The sequence below is a fragment of the Chelonoidis abingdonii genome, chromosome 5 (assembly GCF_003597395.2).
Source record: "Chelonoidis abingdonii isolate Lonesome George chromosome 5, CheloAbing_2.0, whole genome shotgun sequence".
NCBI classification, from domain to species: Eukaryota; Metazoa; Chordata; order Testudines; family Testudinidae; genus Chelonoidis; species Chelonoidis abingdonii.
This window is the reverse complement of record NC_133773.1, coordinates 106,640,024-106,649,299: the sequence shown is the minus strand read 5'-3', so window position 1 is coordinate 106,649,299 and position 9,276 is coordinate 106,640,024. Positions and strand designations below refer to the sequence as shown.

At 37.7% G+C, this 9,276-nt stretch overlaps 1 protein-coding gene across 4 annotated transcripts in view; it reads left to right on the top strand.

Annotated features, from left to right (window-relative positions):
• Positions 1 to 9,276, top strand: part of PCDH7 (protocadherin 7) — a 417,657-nt gene that overhangs the window by 178,711 nt on the left and 229,670 nt on the right. The gene's annotated exons all lie outside the window — the stretch shown is intronic.

The following is a 9,276-nucleotide window of genomic DNA, read 5'->3' as shown; positions in this document are numbered from 1 at the left end:
CCCTGACTTTTAAACAATCCAGTTCTCTGATTGGTCCTCTGGTCAGGTGTTTGGTTACCCTTTCCAGGTAAAAGAAACTTAACCCTTACCTTACCTATCTACTTATGACACAAAGTGTCGCAGAATTCCCCCAGGATTGATTAGTGAGTCCACTGAATCACACTCAGAGCATTAATCCTCTAAACATATTTTAAATGAATATTTGAAAGAGTGCATAAAAAAATGGAATCACTTTTCAGTGCTGACTACTATGCATCACATATCAATCACTGTATACTTCTGTAGACCTGTGTTTTTTTTCCGGGAAATGCATCAGGCTTCAGGTTTTCTTTTCCCCGTGACCTTGAAACTTACCCATCTGAGCTGTTGCTATAGAACTGAGGAATGTGTATTAAAGTTTATGGATGTGTCTGAAAAGTTTCTCAAATGTGTTCATGAGCAAAGTTGATAATGTGTTTATGGTCAAAATGTCTACAAACATTTGAATGACAGTGATGGTTTCTGAATACTTTATGATCATGAAAATATAGTCTTTGATTAACAATAATGTGAATCCATCCTTCAACAGACACATAACGGCAACTGAATCGTAAATCATTCACTATATGATATTGTTTGAGGCATGCAATTAAAGCCAAACTATATTAAGCTTAGAATATTTTTTGCTACTACTTTATTTTCAGAATGTTTCAAAGAGATTAAAGGAACATGAGCTGTAGCTAATGAATAGCCACTTATTCTTGACAACCAAATTACAGCTACCTGTCTTACAAAACAGTGCCTAAGAAGTCACCATAAATACTGGTCATCATTTATCTATATGTTTAAAGGGTCTATTTTCCAATCCTTGTGCAGAAACTTTTGCATCAGACTGTAATTAACATCAGTCAGATGTGATCTGTGAATCTTTCATTCATCAGTAGGAGAACAAACCCTACATATAGTTCAACATTGTCAACAGCAACATTGCTATGTATTGGTGGGTATTTAATCCTAAAGTTTTCCTTTTTTAAATGTATGTTTATATTGCATGTGCTGTCATATTTCTTGTTTGAGCCAGGGCAATTTTTCATTCTTATCAATTTTAGAGTATTTCAATTATCCTCATTAGTTGGTTGTCAGAATTAACCTTCTACATGTGGAAAAAATCCTACCAGGTTTTGATTATGAAGACTTCTGTCTTCTACAGTAATTTTAGATCATCCTACTTATTCCCCATAAACTATTCTTGGCTGTTTAAACATGAAAATACATGTACGCTGACATTCTTTTATTTTTGTATCAAGTTAACAACCTGCCTAAGAAGTCCAGTTTATATTATGACAAGTTGAAGCATGATAAGGTTGAAACATTAATGGGCAAACATACAGGAATGCTTTTAGTATAAAATATAAGCAAATGAAACTTTACCTTTATACATTATTATCATTAGCCTCTTGTAAACAGAAAATGTGATGCTATTCTGTTACTTTGGGAAATCCTCCAGCTCAGTTACAAATTTACAAGTTAAGGATTTCAGCCAGTCAGACTCACATAGATTTTGATAAACAATCCTGAAATCATTATTGTCAAAGGATATCTTCTGTCAGTCATATTCTGCTTTTGTTGTGGAGGCTACTTTCTTAAGCAATTATTCCTCTTTTAACCCAGTTCTGAAATAAGGGTTTGCTTTCTTAGCAATCCTCAAACAGTTATTCAGCTAAGCGATTCCCCTCAAAGCGACATCAGTGGAAAGCGCAAGAAAAACCAACCTTTGAAATCTTCATGAGAAAAGGGAAAAAACAAAATGAAGTCACCAGGACTTGCGTATGACTAGCACCTTGGAAAATAAGGCCATAATTGCCGAAATACGAAGTTAGGTCTCCAATTTAGATGCTCATGTTTGAAAAAAAATTGATCTTAATTGTTTGTATATTATCTTATACACTCATTCACCATGAACATTCTCCTATAAAGACACTGTAATTTCTAATATGCTTACAATTATATTTTAAGGGCTTTTCATCATTGGAAATCAATGTGAGAAATCAGGTTAGGAAAACAAAAAAGATACTTTTTTGGGGGGGTGTCTTTTTCTCCAAAGGATTGTCTGTCTAGATAGGATTTGGCTCACCAATATGTTTGGATCCAGATAAATTCTTCCTGAATTTCGGCTTCACGAGTTTCATAAAAGGACTTGGGGTATATACAGGAGCTTACCTACACTGAGATAGATATAGTCATACAGACCTTTTTATTAAAATCAATGAAACAATAAGTAAATGTTAAAACAGTTCAAGATTACAAAGTTACAAAATCTCACAGTTCTTTAAGAGATATATTTATGATAATACACTGTTATAAGCTCATTCTGTGTAGTGCAGCAGCACTTTGGGTGTTTTTCACACCTCTGATAGAGGAAGCTATTGTATGCGTTTTGGTTTTAAACCTACATATACTAGATGCTTTAGAGGGTAAGAATGAAGCAGAAGGGAATTTAGATTCCTTTTTACTTACAGTTTTGAAAAGAAATAATACTACAGCCTATTAATAGTTAATAGCCTTCGTAGATGGGTAGCATCTATACGTAGATGGGGGTGGAGGTGATGAAGAGTAGACAGGAACAGATAGATGGGTGTATCGCCTATCTAATGGTGATTTGTTTCACCTTTTATAGAGCATTATTTGGAAATCCTTCCTCCTATGCCCAAATTTCATCTTTCCCCCACGGAAATGTTAGGGTACACCTGCCTCATAGACTAACATGTGTGTGCGTATGAATGACAGTTATATATGCATTTGTGGTGTACTTCTAGATTTGTGGGCAAAAATCCCTTTTTCCACCCTTTACTGTTATTGGTTCAGTTAAAGGTCTCCAGACATCTGCGTAGGTATTTTGTCTTATTATTACTTTTCTGAGTAAAGGTCCCAAAGGTTGCCTTAGCGTCATACAGGATGTCTGACCTGTAGGTATCTTTCATTTCAGCTATTGCAAATCTATAAATCTATACGCCTATGACATACTTAAATTTATGAAAAAGACATTTTATATATACCGACAGATTAATCCTCAGGGCTACACTCTACAGACTGTGTAAACACTGAGGCCCAGATTTTTGAAGGTATTTAGGTATTGCACAATGCATAAGTGATTTAGGAGCCTAATCTAATTTTCAAATGGGATGTAGGCACTTGGGACTCTAAGTTCTATGACTGTTGTTGGATTTAGACTCCTAAGTGCTCAGAGCTCTTTTGAAAATGAGATTTAGGCTCCTAAGTCAGTTAGATGTTGAAACACTCAGAACAGCAGTGCTTAAATACCTTAACAAATCTGACTGTATATTGAGAATAATTACTAAAACAAAACAAACAAAAAACAAAATAGTCAGTGTAGAAAGTGAAATCAAGCATAAGGTGAGACTCAAGAATCAAACAGCTTTGTTGCAACATACATATCAATAATTCAATTCTTTATTGATGTTTTATTTTTTTTCCAGTTCATCTAATGCACTGTACATTGAACACTGTGATCTAATGGCAAGGGTATTCAAAATGTCTCATCTGATCTCAGCAGCAAGAATGTTTTTCATTACAAAGAAGATGAGGTGCTCCATAGGTCATTACTTCTTGCCCTTGATAACGTGTTTAACAATTTAATTGCAAGGTTGTTTTTTTTTGTTTTGGGGATTTTTTGGGGTGTGTGGGTGTTCTTTTCTTTTCTTTTCTTTTCTTTTCTTTTCTTTTCTTTTCTTTTCTTTTCTGTGATAACTGAGAGCCAGTAAAAACTAGTTATATTTCAGGTAACTTTTTGGCAGAGATATGGGTGTCTATGAGTATTTTTACACTTCAGCTGTACACTTTTGGCAATGCTAAGTTTCGATCTTGTAAAGAGCTAATGCAAACTTACACCCTCCAGAGATTTGTTGATTTCAGTGGGACTCTGTACAGATGTAAAGATATGCATTGACATATTCTTTTACAGAATCAGAGCCCAAATGTGTCCTGTGAACTAATGCTACACAAAATATAAAAGAAGTATGTTTTAAATATTGTTGAGTGTATGCCAAATTCTATCTACTGGGTAGTGTTCTGCAACAGTACTCAGAGCAATCTCGTATTTTCTATAGATATATGACAGAATAATGGTGAGATGGTGTAAACTGATGTAGCTCCATTGAGTTCATTGTAATTAATTAATTGCTATATTCCCACACCCTATTCTAAAAAGAAGCTGTGTGTGTCTCCTTATGCTGTTTAGAGCCTCAGAGTTACAACTAGACCCCTGTTGCCCACTGTGGCAGTCAGGGATCACCGAAAAACAAAAACACTCCATCCACACCACCTTCCCCCCATGAATTGGCTGTGATAAATTGTGGTGGCATTGAGCCAGACGTGCCAGTTCCAATCTACCTGGGGATTCCTCTTCTCAAAGGGAATCCTCAGCTATTCACTTAGGTCAGACCTAACTCTGCTGTATACCTCCAGGATGGTACACATCTTACTTATCAGGGCTTCTCTGTCTCTGAGACCTGAAACACGATATCCCATAAAACACTCATCTACAGCTGACAGCTTTTAGTGCTAACTACTAACATATGGTTATGGTGATGATGAAAAATGAATGACTTAGCATGACGATTCAGCAGTATTTTTAATAAGTTCATATTTTCTGTATAATGGTGGACTATTTGTTTATGCAGCTTTTCATTATGATATTTATAAAATACAAGAGATACAACCCTGCGTTCAGGACTGCATGTGACTTAATTTGGAGTCACTGGCCCGATTCTTCTGCCAGTACTCACCTAGAGCCATGGTCAGGAATTTTATTTTCAAATCCATTTTCTCCTTACCGTGTCTTTTGTCCACTACATACCTTGTGGCTTTAATATCCTTCTGATCAGTTCTTACAGACCAACCTCCCCATTAGTGTATGCCAGCTCCCTCCCAGTCTTTCAGAAAATACTTTAAAATCATTACAGATCTAACTAGGTGGGTTTCGGCTATAACGATTATTCAGCATACTTCCTGTTTGTTAGTGAGCTAACTGTATTGAATCCATTGTGCCTTTAGGCTATAGATTCTTTGCTTCAGGGAACTCTGCTACTTGTTCAGTTCATTTCAACAGATGTCCAGTGCTGTTTCATTATGTAAAAGTTAATAATTGAAAACACAGGAAAAATATTCTGCTGGCCAAATGGAAGAGAACAAAATTGTTCTCATGTTCTCAAAATTCACATTTCTAGGCTTTTACAAGTGTATAATATAAACCATTTATATATAATATTATACACTTGTATATATACGTTTTGAGAGTATATAATCTGCACAAAATGAAGAACACGATACAAGCATTAAAGCATTTTCACATGCGGATAATTTTATCGATCGATCGATCGATAGATTCTCTCACATCATTACTATGCAAAAAACAAAAACAAAAAAAAACACTTTTGCTCAAGATCAGTGGTTAGTAAAATTCCAACAGAATTTGACCAGTTCTGGGCCATTGTATCAGTGCAGTCTTGTATGTTTTCTTTCTTGTACAAAACACAACAGTAAATACAATTTTAAAGTTAATTGATAAAGCAACTTTGAAAATTACAGCAAGGTAAGTAGGTGGAGTTCCCTGCCCTATTCTAAATAGAAACTATATAAACCCTGAGCTTCTAAATGGCTGAACAGCCTCTGCACAAGCCAGGAAGGCTACACACGGATGGCATACTAACAAAACAGTTCATGTGGTCTGGGGAGCACAAAGACTGATCACCCCTACAAACTATCTTGGAAAACAGGACTCAAAAAATGGGGAGAAGTAGACAGGGACATGACTTTGCCCCCAGTTCCACACTGCAGAGTGAGACTGGCACACTGGGATATGCAAGTTACTGCATCTTAATGATTGCACAAAGATCAGCATTAAGAGATATCTTGCTTACCTGAGGCAAAATTTGTGTAGCGGCTACATACATGCAGCTGTGGTTTAAAAGCTATAATCTAGCTTACTATATTTAGTCCAGATTTACCTCCTTCTTGGGATTTGGCTTTATTGGTAATTCAATTAATAAAAATAAAAACATAAATGTCAACCTATTGGAAAGCCTTTCCCTAGGCTTAATGGTTCCCTTCAGAGATCCTTTCTGTAGTAGACATAAAGGGTGAGATCTTTACCCTTGCTCCAGCCCTTTTACACTGATTAAAAGAGCCAGAGCAGTCTAAAGAGACTCTAAAACCCCATGTCTGGCCAGGGGAGGGTTGCATTATGGAAAACAGTAATAAAGTGTCTTCTTAGGATCCCTTCACAAGCCCCAGTGTAGGGGGCGTGCTGGGTGCAGGACTAAAGGGTGGGACTAGCTTATCAGGGCCCGGATTTGCACTACACAGTACAGCATAACAGCACACAGGGCAGCCTAGGGAGTGGCTTCCATAACGTAAACAGGTCACTTGGGCTGCTCCTTTTAGCGGCATAGCCCAGTATCCCACCCTAGTTCCTTCAGCCGAAAGATCCACTCCCACCTGCTTTATTCCCAAGGTGGAGTTACTAAGCCACTTCTGCCAAAATGAAGCAGAGCAATATATCAACATCTCGCTGCAGGGCGACAGGGTGAGTCAACTTAACAAAAGAGCGTTGCCATTTTGTTACATGCATCTTAGAATTTATTTTTGGGGTTGTTTTTTTTTCAGCTGCACTGCATAAACTTTAATGCATGATTATTTTTTTTTTTGGCAAGAACTAATTTATGTTGCTGTTAACATGATGCTGTGGGAAGTTATTAATTCAGAGTATGCAGAGTAGGTTTTCCTGTCTTAATACTGAGTTCAATTAAAATAAATATGGATGTATAGAGGAAAATTGGATGAAATAGTATAAATTAGTAGAAGGGAACATATCCAGCATAAAGCACTGGAATGGGTTACCTAGGGAGGTGGTGGAATCTCCTTCCTTAGAGGTTTTTAAGATCAGGATTGATCAAGCCCTGGCTGGGATGATTTAGTTGGGGATTGGTCCTGCTTTGAGCATTGCTGTCATTTACTGACACTTTCTTGTACCTTATATTTGGTGAATGCAGAAAACAGAATTCTTTGGGACGGGGCTACATGTATACAAAGGAGATGCAAGGGCTATTTATGTCTTTCAGCGCCTTCCCACCTGCTTGCACACTCTTTCACAAGCAACTAGAATTTGGCTGCATGAAGGAGCTAAAATAGTAGTTAGGGCAGAACTGGTGCATATGATTTATTCACAGGTATATTGACACCCTTCATGGAAAAATGAGTGGAAAGGGATAACTTACTCCAAAATAATGCATGGGTCAGAATACAGAAAACTCATCATATTTTTCTTTCACAATCACAGGTGTGTATCTCAGAAAACTCTAGAGTGAAATCTAATGTATATGAAGAGTGGCAGTCTGTGAACCTCCTAGCTCGTTCCCAGCTCAATCATTTGCTGTATTGTCATTTGCGTTCAGTCAGCAGCTGCACACTATCCCTTTTACAAGGGAGTTAGAAGCCACAGAGCAGAGTTTAATGCTGCATTTCCCATTTACTGCATAATTCACCAGTTTATTAGGGGAACATCCCAGTCTCAGCTCAATCCAGTTTCTGTCTGGCTATGCCCACGAGTTTGTTTGGAGCTCCCTTTTTCCCTGGAGGCAGCTATGCCTTGGTGGGAGAAGGCAGCAGATCTTCTGTATGTGTCCAGCCCTATCTGAAAGTGATGTCCATATTTTTCTCCTTTTCACACAATGGAGTGGAAAAGCACAAGGCCTTAGACTTTCAAAGGATTTTTGTTATGAAAAATCAGAAAAGGCTACTAAGAATTGGTTAGCACACAGTGAGGGGGAAAGTCCTATTATGAATTGAAAACTGGTAAGGAGTTAGAGCAGGACTAAATGGCCAAATGTCAGCACAGAAAGAGGTCAAGACTAATAAATAGATGAGTACTAGGATCAGTGTTTAATATAGTTCTTATATAATGGATCAAGGATGGAAATGAAGTAGAATTTTTTCCCCAAGAACACATAATGTAGGCTACACTGTTAGAGATAGGAACTCGAGAAGACCTAGACACATATAGCCGATTAGACAAGACAATGGTTGCATACAAGTGCAAGGTAATCCACACTGAAGAGAACAATTTAAATTACTCGTATGCATTGATGGTTTCTCAACTAGTTGTAACCACTCAGGAAAAATGATGTGGGCATAACTGAGGAAAGTCCAAAAGTTAAAGTTTTAGTCTCTACATTAAAGGGAGTAGTGACTAATATGGAAAATATTGTAGTGCCATTAATATAAATGAATGTATCCTCGTCACCTGGGATGCTACATTTAGTCACCTCATCTAAAAAAGATTGGAAAGAAATAAAAAAAAATGTTCGGATGAATTCAGTGAAAATGATTGGAAGGATGTGTGGACAGTGGGAGTGGATTCTGTACAAGGAGCTGAAGAAAATACTAGATTCAGTGAAATTTCACTTTCCTACACAAAAACCTTAGCACAGCTTCATCTGAAAAGGAAAAGGAGAAATATGATAAAGGTGCATGATATAAAAATGTTATAGAATTGATATAAAAATATATGCTGTCTGCTTCTTTGTGTGCCTCTTTTCTGCTGCTGCTGTCATAGGACTGTCATAAAACAAAACAGTTGCTTGAGCTGGAGATCTACTTAACAGCCATCTTGTGGTTCTTTTTCTGCTCCCCAACTTCCCTCATGTGTCTCTTGCTTTTCTGGCCAGCTGTCAGAACTCTTTAAAAGTGTTTATCTCTCATCTGTTCCTGGAGACCACCCTCCTGGCTGCATCTAGGCATGTCTGGCAGCTGAGAGTCCTCTCTTTGCTCACTCACATACTCTCTGTTTCCCAGTTCTTCTCCTGGCACCAACTCAATCTCTGCATCTCACTACAAAGCTGGGAAAATTGAGGGGGTGCCATGAGCAGAGAGCATATTTAGTGGTTAGGTGATAGTGATGCCAAATGGCAGCAATAAGCCCCCTACTCATCTGTAATTGGTTGCAGGAGTGGGGGAAAAGAAAGTTGTAAGGCCTAAGAAAAGATAGAAGGAGAGAGAAAGGGGCTTCAGGTTCTCCAGGTTGAGGGAAAAACATGTCAAATAACGGGAAAGAGAAAGGTGATTGTCAGAAACTTGTATGGGGCAAAAGGAGGGGGAATCAGGAGAGAAGGAGGACTTAGTGGTTAGACAACATGGGTAGGGACCATGCTGGCTAGGATGGCTGCAGAGTGGATGGTTTGGATTCCCTTCTGGTGATATTTCAGCAAAGTGAAAGCTCAC